At 39.0% G+C, this 22,930-nt stretch overlaps 1 protein-coding gene across 2 annotated transcripts in view; it reads left to right on the plus strand.

Annotated features, from left to right (window-relative positions):
* CNR1 (cannabinoid receptor 1) overlaps positions 1–22,930 on the plus strand; it is an 81,535-nt gene that overhangs the window by 17,569 nt on the left and 41,036 nt on the right. The window contains exon 2 of one of the 2 annotated variants that reach the window (XM_075268212.1): positions 10,487–10,562. The exons of the other annotated variant lie outside the window; for it this stretch is intronic. The gene's annotated coding sequence lies outside the window, so the exon portion shown is untranslated. The remainder of the gene's footprint in view (positions 1–10,486; positions 10,563–22,930) is intronic. 2 annotated transcript variants of the gene reach the window in all.

A 22,930-nucleotide genomic window follows, 5' to 3' on the forward strand; every position in this document is an offset into this window, starting at 1 on the left:
AAGAATTTATTAAGAGAAAACTGAAGTGCACAACACAGACTCACCGTGTTTTGGGCTTAAATGCCCTTTATCAAGTGCATAAACTTTACGCTGGTTAGCACAGACATGTGCTAACCAGCGTAAAGTTTATGCACTTGATAAAGGGCATTTAAGCCCGAAACACCGTGAGTCTGTGTTGTGCACTTCAGTTTTCTCTTAATAAATTCTTTGACCTGTGAGCGCGGTCCTTTGGTTCTTTACGGATTTTTCACACCTGGTCCATTCCCTGGTGTTCTTGTGACGTGCGGCTCCCTCCACCTAGTCATCACTCTTTCAAACGTAACTGTGAACGGGTTCACAGTCGCATTAGGTGAGAGGCCAATCAGGTCTTTTTGTCACGTGTGGTTTTCTATCAATTACCACAGAATTTTTATGATTATCTACACTATGAGTGTGCTCGGTGTCTACTTTTTGTTCTAAATTAATATGATTGGATTGTGTATATTGCAGTGCTATGGTTGTTATGTTCCTGTTCCTTCATGATCCCTTCTACTTTTACATTATTCAACTGTTACAGAAAATGTCTTTTCTCCTTTTTCTGTACCTTAATTTGAGCCCTGCGTATTGTTATACGCTCATTTGAAGTCTTTGGTATTTGCTTTTTGGCGCCATTTGGCTAGGCTCCTGGTCAGTACATAGACCATACATAGAGTCTGGGGTTACTATGGGCATCTCTTCTGTGGATGGGTGTGTCAGTTCCTACCCAGTCAGTCATCGTGTCTGGGTTGGATCTTGGGCTGCACATGCACCTGAAGCACTTTTTTGATATGATCAGTTCTCTTTGTGGTTGTGGTGGGGCGAGACGTCTGGGCATAAGGGGGAGGGAACAGTACAGGTATTTATAATTGGTACTTGGTGTGCAATGGCATGCATGTGGGACTTGAGGAAGAACCAGTAGGAGCCAGACGGTTGTTGCCTGAGACACTGCAGGTGACATTATTAGTAGTTAGGAGATGATTGCGGGACATTATTTCTTGCCAAGGGGCTACTGAGGGACATTATAATTTGTCTGGAGGACATTATTAGTTATCAGGGGACCACTAATACTTTTCTAGGAAGCATTGGATGACATTATCACTTGTCTGCAGGCCATTGGGGGACATTATTAGTTGTCATAGGGCCATTGGGGCATATTTTTAGTTGCCAGGGGACCACTTAGAGACATTATTAGTTGGCAGGGGGGTACTGGGGGAAATAACACTTGTCTGGGGGCCTCTATCAGTTGTTAAAGGGACACTGGGGGACATTATTAGTTGCAAGTTGGCCGCTGAGGAACATTATTAGTTGTCAGGGGGGCATTATTACTTGTCTGGAGGTCACTGGGGGATATTATTGCTTGCCTGAGAGCTAATGGGGGACATTATTCCTTGTCTGGGGGTACTGGAGAACATTACTCTTTTCCTGGGGGCCACTAAGGAGTATTACTACTTGCATAGGGGCAACTGTGGAGCATTATTAGGTGTTTGAGGGCTATTGGACAAGCAACATTAGTTGTTTGAGAGCCACTAGGGAGCATTCTGAATTGTCTGGAAGACAATGGGGAGCATTATTAGGTTCTGGGGCCCACTGGTGGACATTATTGCTTGTCTGTGGGCCACTAGAGGAAATTATTACTTGCTTAAGGGCCACTGAGGAAACTACTACTTTTCTGAGGGTCACATGGGGCATCACTACTTGCCTGAGGGCCACTGGGAAGTATTACTACTTGTTTGATGGCCATGGGGACCATTATTAGGTGTCTGTGAACAAGTATTGAGCATTATTAGGTTCTAGGGGCCAGTGGGCAGCATTATTAGGTATCTAGGGGCACAAGGAAGCATTATTAAGTGTCTGGGAGACAGTGGGGAGCATTATTTGTTGTCTAGAGGCCACTAGGAAGCCTTATTATGTGTCTAGGGGCCACTAGGTAGCATGGACTGCATAATGGGGCACTGAGGAGTATGATATTATGTGGGGCTACTAAGGGAGCTTGGTGATAGTAAAAGATGAATTTTTAATTCACTTAGTGCAATTGTGATGCAGTTACAATTGCATCAAATTAATGCAGTTTAGATGTGGTTGCAGCTATAAATTAAAAAACTGTGCTAAAAACACACATCAAAACTGTTTTTTTTTTTTGTCTTTTGATAAAAAATTATTTGATAGGGGTGCCCTGAGGATTTTTTTTTCCAGGAGTGCCACAAGTCTGAAAAAGTTGAGAAACACTGAACGATATTCATATTATTAATACATGCACTGGTAGATAGTTTGACAGTAGCACTTTCATTTCTGCCTCCTCATTTAGCCTATCCCCAGCCCCTTTTTTTCTATTATTTAATAGTGATTGAGGACAATTCTAACACTTTTTACAAAAACTCTATTTGAAGACACTTTTTGCACACCAGCAATTTCTTTAGATCATGCATAGTGCATGTTTCCCATGTGCTGCTCTGTCAAAAAATATCTGTTCTACTTGCTGCCTCCAGTATTTTATCTGGTGATATGACATCAGAACTGTAACCCCTCCACCTACCACTTGTGATTGGCTAGGAGGCTGCCTAGTGATGCCATAAGTCTGCTTAGGTCACAGAGACATTAGCTTCCTCCTCCTCTGCTCTTCTATCTTGTGTTGTATGTGGTGGTGGGCACTTTAGTACACTCAAGAAAAATCACAAAAGTTTTGGTTTTAGTTTTTTTAATTTTTTTGGGAAATTGGTTCGTTCATCTCAATTGTAAATCAAATATTAATACATAATCATTTAGTGAATGTGTGCATTTACTTTAGCTAAGGAGTGGAACACATACTGTGCATTTAATGGCTGAGCAATGTTAGTAATACTACATAAACAAAATATCCACTAATAAGCAACAAATTAAAAAAATAAAAGCACAATACTTGATATATGTTGATCATAGTTCTAAGATTATCTTCAGATGAGTTGTGAAAAACAGGAAAAGCTTGTAAATTGGTTTTCTCTCGAAAACATCTAACACAGATTTGAGCTTCTTAGGATTTTGTTCCTGAAGATAAAGAAAAGCAAAAGACAAAAGGTGATAAAACCATAAATTATTGCAATCCATGCCTCATTTAGGAGATGTGTAATTATGTAGTGTGTTAAACTCGGAGGAGAGTTGATCTCCTTATGCTGAAAGGAAATTTAGTAGAGTAATAAGTGAACTGCTTTCCTCCAAATGTTTATTTTATCATTAGTATAATACGAAAAGAGCTATGTACAGAGTAATTGGTAGGAGGAAAAGGGTTACACTCAGTTCTGTTTCTTCCTTTCTCTCCCCCACCCTGTTTGAAGTAAAATGATAGTTTATTTACTGTATTGATCGTTTGAAACTACAGTTCTTCAGCTTCTCAACACATCCCGCATCGCAAGTATGAGTATTACGTCTATCGCATACAGAAAGGGTTAAAGTTGGCCAATAATGGAAGTTGAAATACTAAAAATTATGCTGCATTTAGCTTATGTATTTTTAAAAAAAGTCAATGTATTCTAGATAGATTTGTATAGATACATGAAATTTACACAATACAGTACATTAGAGCTGAGCTTTTCCGACTTTGAGGGTGTACAGAAGAAAACAAATTCCTGTGGATATGTGTCATAGAGCCATAGGCACTCCATTTTCTGCCATATGTTGCCTTTGTATGGTTCCATTATTGCAAAATATTCTCTGCTAAGAGTAGTGCTTCCAGGGGAGAGTAGCTTTGTAATATTGCTTTTGATGAAACATGAAACAATTATTTTTCTGTTGGATTCATACAGGATGTAACAGTAAAATACCCCTTGGTACATCTGTATAAAATTGAAGGCGTATAGAGGTAAAGTAGGCTGTATATACTATAGCTTATGAGTAGTGTATTATGCCTCAATACAACAAAAAGTTTGTATAGAGACACAACACAGTAGTATGTATGAGGTTTTAAATGGTCACTAGCTTTTCAACAACTTTTGCATAAATGAATAGTACGGGCAATTTTAAGAAACTTTCTAATATACCTTATCTGAGAAAAATGCTTCTTTTTGCACTTATCAGGCCATTTCTCTTCTCGGTCTCCATGCTAAACTGACTTTAACTTTGAAAATTCTGCTATATCCATCTATCACTTGATTCAGGTTACACATGTCTGTAGAAGTCTATGGAGAGGGGAGTTGTGAGGAGTGATCAGAGAGAGAGAGAGATAGACAGATGAATAAAAATGCTGGTTTATCTGTATTAGAGATGAGCGAACACTGTTCGGATCAGCCGATCCTAACAGCACGCTCCCATTGAAATGAATGGAAGCACCCGTGACGCCGGCCGGCCGCCGGCAACGTCAGCGTCACAGGTGCTTCCATTCATTTCTATGGGAGCGTGCTGTTTGGATCGGCTGATCCGAACAGTGTTCGCTCATCTCTAATCTGTATGTCATGCTGGAGCTAAATAGCAGCTTTCTATGACAACTAAAGTTCTTTATCTCTATGTACTGCATTGTCCTGGGACTGTTTATGATTGTGAGGGAGTATGTTATGGAGTAGATTCTCCTTTACTTAGTGTGTTCAATATATATCAGCTAGTCTTTATCCACTAGCCCAAGGAGTGTGCTGGCTACAGATAATGCTTACAAATGGAAAAACTGAAAAATAATGCAAATTAGAAGCCACATAATAGTAATAAATGTTGTTATTACGCATGTACACACAGTATACTTTTGCATTGTGCAAAATGTATTTAAAGGTTAGGTATGTTTCAAGCCATACCTGTTGTTTCAGATAACCTTTTATATTTAGTCTTGTTTTATTGATAACTTTTTGTGGAAAGACAAGAAATAAATTCTCCCAGACTAGAAAACAACAATTAAAATTGTTATAACATAAAAACAATCTTATCTCTCTACTGCCTGAAGGTCAATGCCGGCAATGGTGGATATAGTGTCCTGGGTGGGATGGCTGTAATAAAACTTTAGGTAAGCTTTTAGTTGTGATGTGTGAGTATGTGAGGAGATACACTATATCTGGCCATTAGATCACTTATATCTTTTACTAGTTTTCTCCTCTATTGATTGTAATACTCAGATGGTATGCTCTCTGTAAACCAACCACCATGATGTCTTCCACAAAAAACAACAAACCCTCTGATGTAGTAGGACTTCATGCAGCTGTTATGAGTAGCACAGTTGTGAATTCAGGACTAGGATGATGTAGTACACTTATCTCTTTATCTCCTTCTGTCTTTCTCTATCTCTTATAAACACCATCCTATCATCTCATGTCCTCCGTCCTACCCTTTTCCCTTATTGGAAGTAGCTCTTACCTGATTCCTTAATGGGAGTTTACTAGTGAATAGGGTTGAGCGATTGGGATCAGAAATGTTAGGATTCTGATCGGTGATCGAGTAAATTTCACGATCGCGATCGGAATTCCGATCCCTATCTTTTCCGGTGGAATCGAAGGTCAGAGTTTATTTCCCACAATGATTGGCTACTGGTCAATCATTGTGGGAAAAGCTATAGTATTAGATGAGCAAGTACTATTCGAAACTCCCGTTTAGAATAGCACGCACCCATAGGAATGAATGAAGCGGCCGGCACGCAGACTTTGCCGGCATCCGGCCGCTTAACCCCCTGCGTGCCAGCTGCGTCTATTCATTCCTATAGGAGCGTACTACTCTTCTGTTTCCTCCCTGCTCTGCCGTATACTTGGCTCTGCTACATCTCAGATGTAGCAGAGCTCAGTATATGGTAAAACAGGGATGAAGCAGAAGAGTAGATAGACAAGTCAATGTACAGTTATGGAGATGTAGCAGACTCCAGTATATAGCACAGTAGGGAGGAAACAGAAGAGTATATAGTATCTATCTACTCGTGAACTTCGCTCAACTTACCTGCACAGATCTGCTGCCGCTGCCACTCCCCGTTCTTCTTGCTCCTCTTCTCTCTCATTGACATGCCTTCAGAGCACCCTGTGCACCCAAGCCTCCCTAGACTAGTGTTAGAGATGCTGGAAGAAGGTGGGGCTTGTGGCTTAAGAGAGTGTGGGTGGGTACTGGGAGGGGAGACGTGAGTGATGCACTCACGTCTCCCCGTCCACACTCTCCTAAGTCACAACAAGCCCCACCTACTCCTATCATCTCTAACAACACGGCGTTCTGAAGGCATGTCAATGAGACAGGACCTGACTGAGAAGAATGGGGAGTGGCAGCGGCAGTGATTCTGTGCAGGTAAGCGGACACCAGGGGGGGTAAATAGCTGGGGGATTTTTTTTAATCACTATACAGTGTGGAGTCAAAAAATTGAAACAACTGTGTAGTGAATAGGATCGTTATCCGATCTTCAATTATTAAAAAAAATTCAATTGACTTGCATTAGGATCGGAATTGGGATCAGGTTCAAATGGAAAATGATCGGAAATCGGATTTTAAAAACGATCCTGAAATTTCAAGATCGGTTCAACCCTACTAGTGAATTAAGGTACCTGATCAGTGCAGGAGGCTGACAAAGGTGGGTTTGGGAAGGCGAGAGAGATACATTTTTCTCTCTTAAGATGTATTCAAGGGTTTCTTGTATTTGCAAGATTCATGCAAAGTTGGATAAAAGTACAGAACCTTTTTAATTCGGAATAATACATCATTTTCTTTATTATATAAATGCTGTTTACTGGAGGATTGCTATCACTGTGGATAAGTCCCGGAATAAATGAACATTCTGCACTCTATTCTTTTCATCACAGACATAAGCCATTTCCTGTCTAAGTACCTAATGGTTTGTGGTTTATTATGGCTGTCATCGTCAATAAGGAACGCGGGGTCTTTGAATTTAATTTCTTAACTTCATGTATTATCTTAAGAGATTCAGGAAAAGGATACATTGATCTTGACTTCCATTCTCTTCACAAATGTGGGCTAATTTGCTCTATTTTTACTTTAGATTTTACCACTTATTCTTTAAACCCTTTATGCCATTAAGTACTGTCTGAAAGGGTTAGGGAAGAAAGCATCAGTGATGGAAGCTTGAAGATCACAAATGAGCTATAAAAACAAGTGACAAATTAACTGCACAATATAATGCTACATGAGAGCTACATCTAGAATATATATATATATATATATATATATATATATATATATTGTACTAATATATATATATATATATATATATATATATATATATATACATATACACATATAATCTAGAATATAAATAAATGGGTGGATCATTCCAACTATATCAATGTCAATATAATATGTCTTATTATATTATCTCAACTACCCACAACAACCAAAAGACCATGTCTATCTGTTCCAGTGTAAGTAGCGTTAGAAGATGCATTAGTTAGACACAATATGTTAGGGATGTTGCAGATGGTGAACTACAATTTTTTGTAAGGGCAAAACAAAAATGTATAAAGCTTATTTGACTTAAAGACACCTTTAAGGTATTTTTCTTATTACATTATATATTCTTATTCTTATTGCAGTATACCTATTATTGCCTTAAAACATTTTTAAATAGGTTGTAATTAAAAAAAAAATTGCTTTTCCTTGTCTTCTGCAGCTTTCACTTGCTGTCATATAATTCAAGCTGCCCTGTCCTTTTTTTAGAGAAATCTGTCTGAGGAGCTACAGCTATCTGACAGCTCGTCCTGTGACTCTTATCTGTGCTCATAAACACCAATTTAATGTTAAATCTTACCAGTTTGAGAGAGATTAGCTCAATAGAGTATTTATGGACAGTTAGGAGAGTAAAGAGTCATGGTACCGCTTGTCAGATAGATTTGCAGATGGATATCTTTAAAAACAGGGCAGTAAATTAAAACTACAGAAGACAAGGGAAACAATAGTTTTAATAAAAGCATTTGAGCACTGAGACAGATCTATGAAGACTTGCCTTACTCTACTAACAATTGATCCTTTGGTCATCAGCTAGTGGTAATTTAGTCTGGTTGTAGATGAGGGTTATAGCATCAGCTTAGTTCACGTGGTAAGGTTGTGGGGCACTTCTGATGAGCCCTCCCTCAGGTTGGACACTGTGTGGTTATAGAGAGACATTGCAGAGGGAATAAAGGACTTTTTAAATGTCTCCTTTCTGCATTGCACTTGGACAAATCTGTTGCTGAGGTTTGCGAGGATTTTAGCAGGTTGAATGGCTTCCAAGTGGTGGCTTAGAATTTCTTTAAGGCTCTCTTTTCAGACTCTTATACCAGCTGTCAAATTGGCAACCCATTACTGGCAACCCATATTAGTTTTAAGATTTTAATATTTGTAGGATGGAACAACTTCCACAGCCTGCTTATTGATGGTAACTGGGGTAGCATTGGACTTGGACCTAGCAAGGTCAAGAATCAGCTCTTTGGTTTTCCCAATGTTAAGGATCAGTCCATTTGTACTACACTGAAGAGAATCCACTTTCCACTTTACTGAGCTCTTTGTCATCCCTATCAGTTAGGCATTCAATCACTGCAAAGTTGTGAGAGGACTTCTGTAGAAAACATGAGCTAAGTCCTATTGGAAGTCAAAAGTGAATATAGTGAAGAAAAAGAAAACTGGCATACAAAGCATTATAAGTATGGATCAATGCTTTTACGGCAATAATACCTATAACAATACCAATTAACAATATAATAGCTAACAGCACCTAATGATAAAAGAATTACCATAAAGGTGTACTCAGCCTCAAAGGGGTTGTTCATGACCAGTGGTGTAACTTGAGGGGGTGCAGAGGGTGCAGTCACACTGGGGCCCAGGAACCCTAGGAGGCCCGTAAGCACTGGCAACAGTATTGAGATTGCAGCTTCTTATAGGCCAGGAAGACCCACAGATTACCCTAACCACACTAAGTTTGATTAAAATCCTTAGCACCCGTAACCATCACAATCAAGAATTTGCTGTAGGGATGAGGTAGGGGGTCCCAAACAAAAGATTGTATTGGGGCCCACAAGACTTTAGTCACGCCACTCTCAAAGACCTCAATATCTGATTAATGGAGGTCTGAAACCTTGATGCTGCAACGATCAGCTGATCCTGGTGCAGAAAGCTTTTACAGTGTATACAGTCAGAAGCAACTCTGCTTCTATTTAAGTGAATGGGGGCAGAATAGGAGTGGATGGGAGTGTCCAGCTCTGTAGTGGTGGTGCTGGAGATCTGCAGCTCTGCTCTTATTCACTTGAGTAAAAGCAGAGCTCCTTCTGTCTGTATATACAGCTTTGGGCATCCAGATCAGCAGATTGGTCTGGGATCTGGACGTTGAACCACATTGATCAGCTACTGATTTTCTATCCTGTGAATAGGTCATAAGAATTTAAAACACTTGTAGTCTTGAACAATCCATTTTAGGTTTGGCCTACTTGATGGACAGAGTCTAAGGGGAAGATAATAGGCTCCTGAGAAACAAATCTAATGCTGATCATGGCACATCTTTGATAACAGAATTACATTCATAGTTATTCTGGGAAATGAAACTACGTGGCTGAACATACATAAATCTAACAGTATTGGAGAGGGATACAATGGCTGTAGATGAGGGAAGAGGAGATTCAACCAGGGCATATGTCCTAGATGGTCAACAGGGTACCATCACAATAAAGAGTAAGGGTGTTAAAGCTTAAATTTTCTCTAATTGGAGCAGAGCCCGGTCACAACTCTTTGTTTGTGCCAATTTACTTCTATAATAAGGAAATCTGAGCATCTTATAACAAGACATAACACAAGCATGGTTACAACACAGCATTAACATTCTTCTGCTAGACCTGGCCAAGATCATTCATCTCCCTTCTCTCCAATAAAACAATTGTGTATTATTACCATGTTATCTTGGGTCTGCTCACTGCAGATGCCAAACCTCTTCTAATCTTTATCATGTTCACAATATCTTTAAGAAGCCTCAAATAATTTATAAAACGGACAGATCCATTCCTCATCACTTAGCTTCTTTTCAGTACAAAGGGGCATATAGAAATGTATTTAACAGTATTAAAGAGCAAGTGAACAGTTATTCCTTAAGGTGATCTTATGGAAAAGAAATGGTAAGCTTAAGATCTGATTAATTTTATCAATTTTGAAATCTAGTAATGGCTAGATGATTGGGTCAAAGCATATCCTAAACAGCAGGTCTTGTGGGGGTAATGCTAGAATGCAAAGGTTATTCTCTGCCAAAAGTTATGTAAGAGAAGCTGTGATTTATAAGGTCAAATAACCTTTCCTATTGCTCCATGGTAATAGCTCTGATGCTCATGTTCCCATTGTATGCACTTTTGGTGGTGGACAGGGGTCAAGGGATGGACACTGTTATCAACTGTATGGCTATCACAATTTGGCACCTATAAAAGCTGCTAGGATCCTAACTCTTGTCAGTATTTCCTGCTTGTTCTTTTGTTGCCTAATAAACATTATCCCTTAACAAGTGTCATTGTAAGTGTTGATGATATTAATGTAATGGCTAATTGGTATATTATTGTAAACTTTTAATTGTTTTTATTCCTAGACTGAAATCTGCATTTTACATCCGGACAATATTAGAAACCGATCAATCATCATGGGAGTTCCCTTCTGATATTAAGGTGACATGTAACTCACTACCATTTCTGTTCACTGTTCACATGATTGCTATTATGTCAATAACATTTTGCTAGTTCTCATTATAGAAAGAATGTATTGCCAGAGTTTAACATGTCAGATTCATTATTTGTAACCTATCTAACTTACTAAAAGAGTGTTAGTAGATATTTGATGAACCTACACAAATATGTTCATAAATATCTTTAACAGCAGTATCTTTTAGCAGATAATTATGATAATACATGTATAAAGCTACTGGAAAATTCTGATACCAATATTCTGAAAATATGTCATCAGATGTAAGGCTATGCATGGCAATGTTTCAGTCTTACTGCTTGAATATGCCATCATTTACTGATATGTTGGATTCTGACTGCTGGGAATCCCAAAAAGTCTTAAGTTAAAGTGGCTCTATCATTGGGAAAATTCATTTTAAACTAATCACATCCTTGCATAGACTTTAGAAAGTCTATTCCACACCTACCTTTTGTATGTAAATTGCCTCAGTGGTTTTTGAATAAGTCCATTTTTATTCATATGTTAATTAGCTTCCAGCAAGCACAGGAAGTTCCTAGCAGCACTCGTCTCTGCTATTCTCTCCTATCTGTGTGTGCAAGCAGGAAGTCATCAGCAGCAGCAACAGCCTGTGTTGTATACATGCATAGGAAACAATAGCAAAGAGGGTGCTCGCTGAGACTTCCGGGGTGCACCAAGAGGGTAATTAACATATGAATAAAAACGGGCTCATTCAAAAACCACTGAGGCAATTTACATACAAGAGGTACATGTGGAATAGACTTTCTAAAGGTTATGCAACAATATGCTTAGCTAAAAATGACTTTTCCCAATGATAGAGCCCCTTTAAAGAGGCCATAGTCAGGGGTATAACTAGTGGCTGTTTTATTCAGTGCTACTCTTATCCATGGGTTCAATCTGGTAATATAAGTGAATGGAGCTGAGCTACAATATCACAGACAGCATATGGACTGCTTCTTTTAACTCATACTATCACTTCTAGTTTACAGATTATGCTGCCGGTAACAGTCAGTAATTGTCTGTTCATGGGGTAGATTGTTTGTTCTTTTTTAATTAAAGATGTCAGAAATGATGTCCAGTCCAATATAGTCAGTCTTCTAGCCAGCAGGATAAAGACAATTATTGGTGTTCTGTCTATTGAACATTAACTGCACTGCTGATGTTTTAAGCCCCGGGAGCAGTAAAAGTCAGGAATGGAGAAATTTGTGCTACCATATAATTTTCTACATAGTAGAAATTACAGTCATGTTTTATTCTAACATACAGTATTGGAAGCGTAATAGTAACTTGAAGTATAACATAATGTATACATTGTACGTAATATACTTATATTCAGACTGTAAAATAATTATGTCACACCATCATGGGTTTATATGATATGATTACCATGAGAATGAAATGCATTCTGTATGAATGAAGGTTAAAGTCTGTAGATTATATTAGCAATAAAATAGTATTGTGTGCACTGGCGTATCTATAGGGGTTGCAGTGATCGCAGGTGCAATCAGGCTCAGAAACCAGGGCCATCCACAAGTCTCAATTACATTAAGGCTGATTAGACTTCTTAGATCTCCTTTCTGGTGTTCATTGATGGCTAGCTGTGCATACATTTATTACTCCTGCCCTCTGGAGCACTGGAATGAGATAGGTAAAGATTTAGGATATACAGCCTTCCACTATCAGAAAGGATATAATAACAAGGACATAGCAAATAGAGCATTTGATCAGAATATAGCCAAGCAAGGATTCTGTGGTGGAAGCTGTAACACAAAAGGGGGGCATGTGTGTGTGTATGTGTTTGTGTATATTTTTATAAATAAGTAAATTGACAATTAATGCATTAAATACACTGAGGGGAAAATTAGGAATTAAAGCGCAACCATAGAACACTGCATAGGTTAGCGCTATCTGACACCGAACAGCTAGTTTCTATTGATGTTTGTATGTGCTGTGGAGGTCTCACAAGTATCTTATTATTGTGGGGCATTTAAAAGCTGTGATGCCTCATAAGCAGACTCAATGGCATGTACAGTATATTTGGGATAGCCTTCTCTATCAGGGCACCATCTATATTAATTCTGATTAAGATGCATATTTCTGGGTATTATATACTGGACTACTAGAGAAGGCAGTGTTCCTTTAGACATCTACAAACTGAAACTCCAGAGTTTCTTGAACCAGCATTTATCAACATAGTATCAATTGGCTGACTATTTTAAGTACAATCGAGACTTATCTACGGCCATTTTACACCTATATAAACAGGACCTGGCTATCTTTACTCACCCTTGTGCACATAGTTCTAGCAGATGAAAATCACTGGTCTGCTATTGAATGACTAAACAAAACTATCCCTATATAAAAAACATATCATATAAGCCTTGTGACAGTGATACTATCAGTAACCACAGCTTGTGCTTTCCCAACACTAATAAAGTATCAATTGGACTTAGGGATTTGCACACAACGGGAGTAAAAATCTTTGTTCTCCTAGGGATGCATCTTCCTTGAAATAGTGATTTATCCGTCTTTGTATCTAGTGTGCTTACTATTGTACAAGGGGATTAGCACAAGGTTTAGGAGTATATCATTATTTTATTGGATTTATATTTGGGCCAATAATTATTTTAAGAATATATGAATAAAGTATTAGTTTTAATATTTGCCATATTTTTCAGTGAATTTTGTTGAGTACTCATACGATCTCTCGATGAAATTTATTCCATCCATTTTTGGCATCTGTTAAACTGATTAATTAAAAAGTTTATTTTCTATGTTTATCATTAATATTGTTATTCTATATATTATTATTATTATTATTATTATTATTATTATTATTATCTATGTTTTGGGAATTCATGTGTGCCTCTGCCCTGCTCTCTTCTTTAGTCTCTTGTTTGAAAAAGAATCTACCACATCCCCCGTTGGTATCCAATCAGCAGTGCCCGTGGCTATTGTCCGTCCAAGATTTTAGCAATGGACACTAGCAATTTCCATTCATTTCAATGGGATTTTATCTTGTGTCCTTTAGTGTCCGTTTGTGTCCGTCTACAACAATGTCCGTTTTTTCAAGCGGACAAAAAAATCCAACATGCAGGATTTTTCTGTCTGTTTGAAAAAACAGACAGCAAGTGTCTGTTATTTTTTTAACATTGAAGTCTATGGGCAACGGACATAGACAGTGACTGATAGGTATCAGTTACTGTCCATTTTTGTCCGTTATGATACCCTGTTTCCCCCGAAAATAAGACCCCCCCCCTTCACCTTCTGGGTCACATACAACCGGCAGTCATGCCGGCACTCCGCTAATTGTTCCCCGCTTCGTTTGCCGATTGTTCCCCGCTCCAGCCGCTGCATAAAACATCCCCCGAAAATAAGAAAGGTCATATATTTCGTTAGCTAATTAATTATAAGAACATGTCTTATTTTCGGGGAAACAGGGTAGGTGTCCGTTTTTTGGGGGGTTTTTTTTGTTTTTTTTTTAAAGTGTGAACCTTACCCTACCTTACAGAGTACACTATCATTATATACAACATACCTTGGTTATGTATGTCACTTTTGTACATTTGCAGAATTACAACTTTGAAGTCTTATGTAAATAAGGCAGTTGGTGCACCATAGGCAGGCTTTCAACAAGCAGCAGTGGACAAGAAAGATGCTGTTTTTTTTTTTAAATAAATGAATTAATAAAATAATTTTTAAATGTTTTTATGCCAGAACCCCCTTCAAGTCCTCCTTAATTACTTCTTCCTTTGTAATAATAGATACATTGATCATTCAATTGGAAGATAAATAGGTAGATGCCCATGTTTATTAAAGAAAGATATTTTATCAGATAGATGTAGCACCAATTTGTTGTCTTTGGAAAAAAATCCATAATAATAGACATTGAAGTCTAAAATAAAAACTTTCAACTTTTTGTTAAATCTAAACTATTTTAAAGGGAAAAACTACAATAAAAACTTTGCTTACAGCACCACTATTAAAAAGATCTATGTGAAACAAGGCGCCATTGTGTCGGTATGTGGTGCAAATGGCTATCCAACTCTTCTAATAAAGTAGATAAGAGTATTGTCTGTGCCTGGAATATACAATATATCATGAAGTCTGTTCTTTAGGTGATATTACTAATACTCAGCCTTTTTAATGGCAATAATGTAGTATTAAGCAGTGAAATATGAGGTTGAGCAATGAGTATTCTTTATTGTTTGTCAAGAGGATGAAGTGTTCACACAGTGGTTAAAGGGGTTGACTCATGCAGATAACCCTTGTTTATTGGGCTTTTTATTTCCATATGGAAAAGCTGCTTATCTTGCATAATCAAACATGGGAATTTGGATTCTTCATTCTACTGATGGAATATCCTGGGAGTTAAAGGCTAAGCTATCAATATTGAAGTCATGAGAAAAACCTTTTAGGCTGTGAACACACAGGACAGATATGTTGCTGTGGGCTCTTTTTCCTGTAGCACACCAGCAGAAATTTACAGAGCTTTTCACTCTTTGCATAGCAAAGGTTGTCCCCATGTGGTTTTTGTGAGATCAGTCATTATGAATGAGAAGATGTTTTTGTTCTGTCATTAATCTTGCCTTAAACTTGCTGTTATCACTCTCATACTGGTCACTGGAAGTTCAACATGGCACCTCATGGCAAAGAACTCTATGAGGATCTGAAAAAAAAGAATTGTTGCTGTAAGGGAATTGCAATAGGATCAATTCCCCTCTAGCTGCTGGTGAATCCTTGGGGGGAGGGCACAATAGACAGTGAGCCCTAAGCTGAATTTCCACCACTGTCCCTTCCTGCTTGCTGGTCCTATCGTAAGTAATAGGTGGCAACTGGTCGATGGGCCCTTCCTATAAGTGACAACACAAACAACAACAAAGGGAGGTCAGCAAGCCAAGGGTCCAGTAACAGTCGAGCAACACAGTACAGAATCAAAATCCAAGAGAGTAGTCAAAGGGTAAGCCAGAGGTCAGCAATACAATAGTAGCAGAAGAGGAGCTTAGCAGGGACAAAGTCACAATAGCCAGCACTTCTATCAGGGCTATAGGAAGGGGAACAAGGTGCAGGATATGGGTGTTGTGGAAATTCCATTCCAGAGATAGAGCAGTGTTCACACAGTGCAACAAAAAAAACACTAAAGAAAGAATCAAACTGAACTTGCCCTCCTGCGCTACAGCGTGCAAGCGGAGGGTGGTGCAAGGACCCAAAAAGGCAGATACATTACAGTTGCTCTATGTAACGATGACCTAGGCTATAAGAAGATTACTAACTACCTGATACTGACCTGCAGCACGGTGGCCAAGACCTTACAGTGGTTTAATGGTTTAACAAGACAGGTTCCACTATGAACAAGTCTCTCCATGACTGTCCGAAGAAGTTGAATTCCCGTGCTGATTGTTATATCCAGAGGTTGTCTATGCAAAATAGAAATAGAGTGCTGCCAGTATTGCTGCAGAGGTTAATGGCGTAGGGGGTCACCCTATTAATGCTCAGACCATACACCGCACACTATATAGAATTGGTCTGCATGGCTTTCAATTCAAAAGATATCCTCTTGCCATTCTGCAATTATTCCTGCATTGATTTTCAGATGGACACTGAAACAGAGTCTCCATTTGAACTGGAAAAATTCTTGAATAAGGGCCCATTCACACGGGCACAGAGGGGCGGATTATGGCGCGTAATCCACATCATAATCCGTCCCCTCACAGGGGCCACATGGTGGCTCAGTGGTTAGCATTGTAGCCTTGCAGCACTGGAGTCCTGGTGTTTGTATGTTCTCCCCGTGTTTGCATGGATTTTCATCCCATATTCCAAAAAAAGACACACTGATGGGGAAAAATGTAGATTGTGAGCTTTATGTGGGGCTCACAATCTACATTTAAAATAATAATAATAATAATTAATAATAATAATAATAATAATAATAATAATAATAATAATAATCCGGCCCCTCACAATGGTGGTCTATGTAGACCACCAGGCTAAAAAAAAAAGTGGGCTGCCCTTTCTTCAGGTGGCTTCCACTGGTGGCAGCAACCTCCGGAGTCCACCCATTCATCTGAGCCAACTCCGGAGGGAGGAGGCACGACTGTCGGGAGCCGCGACAGTTGTGGCAGGCGGGTTTTGACCTGAGAATAACGGGGCTCCGCGCATAACTCTCGGTGTCAAAATCCGCCTGAATGCCCCCCTTGTGAACTTAGCCATCCCATAACATTTTTCCTCTTTTGGGACTATTCCAAGGCACTATTTGCCAGAAAGTCTTGTATGAGGAAAAACATGAGGAATCTGTTGCTTATTTAGAAGAATATGATCTTTTAGTTTGTGGAAAATTTCTATTACATAACACTTCTCTATGAGATTCAGAACACATTTGTCAGAAGTAATATTGCACTGGGTTGGGAAAACGATATGGGAAACAACCTTCAACTTGACAACTTCTGATGTTAAAAATCCTGTTTACCAGGCCCTGCATCTTCATGCTTTTTCTTTTATTTTTTTGAGGCATTGGTTCTGAAATTTTGATAGTGTCTATTGTGATGAATTCATCTATTATTTTCTCTGATCCTATGTCTGAAACTCACCCTCAGAAGAGTTAGAAGAATCAAACAAATGAGAAAAATCCTGCTTGAATTTTTTGGATTTCTTTTTACTAAATGTACACGATTTCAACCAAAAAAAAAAAAAAAAATTCATTTTCATCCTCAGAAACATGAGTGCATACACTGCAGATATTGGAAGGATAATCCTCAGAAAGGTGTTGGAGACAGCTAATGCAGCGTTCAGTTTTCATTCCCAGCTTAGTTTTAGAAGATGCATGAGAACTGGTAAGAGAGGCTTGATTCTTGAATACAGATTAGCCATATGCCAGGAACATGGTCATCAGGTAACAACTGTTGACTCTCTATACAAGTTCTGTGCTTCCTTTTAGAGACCTTTTTACCATTGAACATCTAAAAGTATAAAAAAAACTCTCTCAGTACAATGTACAAATAGTAGTTCATGGAAGGAAAGCATCAGAAGGGCTCAATACCTTAGTATTATGAGGGTCTGGCTTGCCAGGCACAGAGCGCCTGCCCTTATACACACGAAGCTTTAAATGAACAATTGCATTCTGGGAGCTTCTGCATCATTGGGGAATCCTTTTGCCGAAATTGGATACTTGCTCTATTCTCTGAGCTTCTGCTATAGCTTGCTACTGTTCATGTACACTAGGCACCCGAGGATGCATTTTCGGCAGACTCTGGCCAGAATGGCAGCTATAGTTGCTTGACCTGCTGTACCCTCGGCTTCTATCCATTCACCTGCTAGCATCCATTCCTAGACTTACAGCAGCTCACTCCTGCACAGAGGGAACCTCTAGGTGCGTTTTTAACAGCCATCTAAGAGCCTCTTAGACATAGCCTGGGCAATGTGAACAAGAAAACAAAAAAAACCTGTACAAAAGTAAAAATCCGCCCAGTGGGCAACTTAAGAAAAGAATTAGGATAGATAGAAACACAAAGAGATAGTGGAGAGGGGGAGTTCTTTTTCCATTAATTATGCTAATTAACTATGTAGGTGGGCTGGTCCCAGGAAAAATTAAAGGTGGGGATAAAGACCCTTCTGTACTGATACAGGGAACATTTTAGCTATAGGAAAGTGGTAGCAGCATGTATCCAGAGAACTTTATGCCTCAACTGGTAGAATGGTAGGACTGTGCGGCAGATGTGGCCAAGGAATTAGGGTCGCAGCCTGTTCCACTGTTACTGCTCAGTTCAGCATGGCTGGGGTTAATTCCCTTCCAGCTGATGGGTGTGTTCGGTCTTCTTACTGACAGTAGTACTAACCTATGAACACCTGGCGTGGGCACCTGCGCTTGCTGTATAGACCCGCCTTCCTTCTATTTAAGGAGGCAGGTCTGTTCGCACGGGCCTTAGCCTTAACTCAGAATTGTGCACGTCAATTCAAACAGTAGTTTGGCAGTAAGTTAGGTAGGTCTTTAGATAGAATTGTTCCCCTTAGTAATTTCCCAGGGAACTCCTACCTTAGCTACTCTGCTTCCTGTAGTGCTTCTATAGCAGGTGGCTGTAGTGGGTGCAGCCCAGGAGGTTACTGGGAGCACACAGTCTAAGTTTGTTTATGCTTCTCTTTTCAGTGGAGTAACTGCAAGACTAGTATTCATTGTGGTTGCTCTGACCTACAAGAGCTTTCTCTGTGAAGCTAACAGAGAAATACCCAGTTGGTTGTGTAGCCTGGCAGTGACCTTAACTGTCGGGCCTTGTTCACACCAGGGTAGCGCTGTGGTTCAGGGCCCAGTTGAGCTCCACATGCTTTTGTTTATTTTAGTTTTTTTTTTAAGTAAGCCTGCTGACTGTAACATAGGACCTGAAATATATTTTACAATGAAAAAATAATAAAAATGGTAATAATTATAAAATTATACAGCCATATCACAATTCAATTCATGTAACAATTCATCATTACAGAAATGCCAATATGTTATCAAGTTCTCGCTGGCATGTCTGGATCACTAGTTCATGTTCTTATTCAGAAAATTTCAATATAATGCAATAGATTAATCTCCATTACCTTTGTTATCTGCTGGCATTGAGTTACCTACACATGAATCTTGCAAATTATGCAATTCTGTTCCATCCTCTAAGGTTACATTCCGCTCAATTTATATAATAACAGGTGCTGGGGAAAAAAAATGGACAAGCACAGCTGTATAAGTAGCTGAACTTCCTCATATCTGAGGATCACATGTCATATCTAGAAAGATATATGTGACATATAGAAGCCAAAACTCCACCAGTAGGAGAGAACTGCAATAACTGTCTTATAAAAATACTTATCACCTAATCACTTAGGGTCAACCTGACTCACAAAAATCAAACCACTGAAGGGTATGACACTACAAGATGATTAAAACATAACTTTTCTTAGTTATATTCTAAAAAATATGTGGTAACAGAATATAACTGACAATAATAAAAATGGGTTTAGTGAAATATCTACAACTAAACCACTTTCACTGCATAGGTAGGTAATATGAACATTAAATGTACACAATCAGTGTGGCAGGCATGGTTTTTTTTTGTGTCATGTACATTCACTTTTGTGAACGGTGCTCTGGCTGTGGTTTCCTGGTTCTTCATGAGCTAAAAATTGGGTTCACACATGAAATATTGGCTGTATAAAAGATATCCACTATATAATTGCATACTTGCTTTTTTTTGTGTATGCAGAATGTGAATAGCATCCTGTCTAGTAAACCGAACCCGCCTCAATCCCATTCACCAATCAGTGGACAGGGGCAAGCCTAAGACAGGCAGCTGGAGGTCAATAAATAATTGAGATAGGACTGTGAATGTCGGCTTATCTCCCCTAAGTACTGCTGCTCATCATCAGGGCTATGGAAACTGCAGTTTTAACTGCACATCAATGTTAAACTATACATGTAATCACCTGATGTGCCTCCTTTAAGTCTTAATGGAGGTGAAAATGTTGAAATTACTTGATAACGCCAACAGTGCAGGGTAAAGTTTTTATATTAACCCCCTAGTTCCTGCAGCATTGAGTATCCCCATATGGGAAACCAAGCAGTTGGCATGTGTGAGGCTTAACCAGGTCACATCTGTGTCAGGCTAAGAAATATATTGGCTCAATATTACCAGTAGTGAGAAATATTAGAGAACTGGTGGAAATGATATACAGGCGTCTTCAATGTTTATATATGGCTCTGTGCTGATGAACGATTCAATACTAATTAAGCTAATGCTAGGGTCACACTAGCGTTCGAGTCTCCAAAGGAAACTTTTTCACAGATTCCTCATGAAACCGGTGGAGAGAAAAGTCCTGAAATGACTTCAGATATTTTTCTGTGGATGGAATTTGTAGGTCAATGATGTCATTGGATGTCACTTCTGGTTCAATGAAGAAGGATAGGATACCCATGAGTAGATATAAAATCATGGGTTGTTAGCATAGTCTAATAAGGCATTTTGTGATCAAGAGGAAGCACTTTATGTACAAAACAGTTGTCACCTTTCCCATTACTAACACTGGTGTCTAGGTGTATATTTTATTTTTATATTTTAATGTTGCCATCATGGGAAAGAGCCATATGATGTGGACTTGTGTACCTTGAGAAAACATTTTAAAGCTAAGGCTTAAATGAAGCCAAAAAGCACTGCAGGAAAAAACATGGTGGAAATGCAAGATTTTTCAAATCGCAACATTTCTGCTACAGATTATTTTCTGCAATATGTGTATCCATTTTACAAGGACTATAAAATGCTGCGGTTTTTGCCATTGAATTTCCACCATGTCAAAATCATGGCATTTACGCAATATGATACAGTTTTCTTTATTCTATGAGATTTTCACAATGCATACCTTTCTTTTGCTGGGATCTTCATAATTGTTGATGTTGTGTTCTGTTATATGGGTTTATGTAGCTATACATTGACTTTTTCCATTCTCCTGGTCTGTGTATTCTCAATATGTCTATACTTGTTTGTGGCATAAAGTATTTGAATTATTACCATCCCTAAGTACTGCTAGTGTAAGATAGTTTCTTCTTTTTTCCAGCTTTATTCCGCTTACTGAGGAGTTACCGTATATACTCGAGTATAAGCCGAATTTTTCAGCCCAGTTTTTGTGCTGAAAAAGCCCCCCTCGGCTTATACTCGAGTCAGCAAGCAAAAAAAAAAAAATATATATATTTTTTTTTTTTAGGAGGGTGGGTCTATGACCAGCCACAATATTAATGTATATAATCTCCCATAAAATAGTGCAAAAAAAATAAAAAAATGTTCTAAATTGCTCCTTTCCCTAGAATACATAGAAAAGTAAAAAATGACTGTGAGACACATACATATTAGGTATCCCTGTGTCTGAAAGTGCCCGGTCTACTGAATATAGGGGATCTGCAGTGCTCCTGTTCCATCAAGAAGGGGTTAATAGGAGCACTGCAGATACCCTATGTTCAGCCAGGCTGAATTCCAAGTGGGGGAAAAAAAGGAAGGGAAGGGACAAACACAACCAAAACACCCCCTCCCCTTCCTCAGCACCTACTGCACCCCAAAACTCTGACCATTTTAATTTTTGAAAATTTCCAGTAGCTGCTGCATTTCCCCCCTAGGCTTATACTCGAGTCAATAAGTTTTCCCAGTTTTTTGTGGTAAAATTAGGGGGTCGGCTTATATTCGGGTCGGCTTATACTCGAGTATATACGGTAATCAGATATTGAAATGGATTTTTAGCTCTTCCGTAAGGTGTAAAAAGCTGGAAAAGTATTTTCTAGTATTTTCCGATATGTTTAGGCTTGTTTCAGTTAGTTGGAAGCCAGTAGTTTGAGAGAGCACCTTCAGCTCTCCTGGTTAGTTAGTAGCAGTTAGGCTACACCAGGCAGTCCTGTGCCATTGGGCATTAAAGCCTTCTTGTGAAACTGAACATCTTTGCTGCATCAGCGAGGAAACCCAAACTTCATATCCAAAACCTGTCTTGTATTTTCCAATGGTATCCCCAGATTGCCATGCTGTAATGAGTAGCAAGGGTCCCTAGAGCAGGGAGTAAAGATCAGGTGTCTCTTTCCTCCTTGTTTATAGAATGGCTAAGAGTGATGATACTGCTTGAGCCATGTTACTTTGTTACTGAAAAAAACCTACAGAGTAAGCTGTGCCACAAGCTTAGTTACCTGCCACAGTGCTTCCTGTTTCTCAAAGAGCACCCAAAATCAAGGGCACTAGTGTTGAGCCGATCTTGAGATTTCGAAATCCGATTTTCGATCATTTTCCAGCCAATCCCAATCGTGAAATTTACTAGCTGGTAACTAGGGCATGGTACAAAATGACAAGATATAGAAAGGCAGCCGAGAGGTTGAATGATTCAGGACTAGTTAGGATAGTCATAATAGTAGCCACACAAACAATAAGTGCTAACACAGAATTAGAACACACTTTAATCCATTGCTTAGACCCAGAGTGATGGGTCGTCGCAATAGTGTTATGGTGTACTGAGCCGGTAGCATTCATAGTAGTGCTGTATTATACAGCCAGCGCCAAGGTCTCATTGCCAGAGTCAGAAATGACTGTGGCTCTGGTCGATTATCTCCGTAGATAATGTGATCAATACTGATCATGGCATCTAAGTGTTTAGAGAATGGTGCTCCCTCTCTCACCCGCTCTCTTACCCGTGTCACAATCATAGAGTACCTAGGAGTTGCCATAGTAACTGGAGACCTAGCATTACGCTACAAGCCGCCATGTATGGATTCCTAATAGGTTTCTGCTGAAGAGTACAATATACAGTACTGTACTGCGCAAAACACAATTATTGCAGGGTA

This window comes from Leptodactylus fuscus, chromosome 3 (assembly GCF_031893055.1).
Source record: "Leptodactylus fuscus isolate aLepFus1 chromosome 3, aLepFus1.hap2, whole genome shotgun sequence".
NCBI lineage: Eukaryota > Metazoa > Chordata > Amphibia > Anura > Leptodactylidae > Leptodactylus > Leptodactylus fuscus.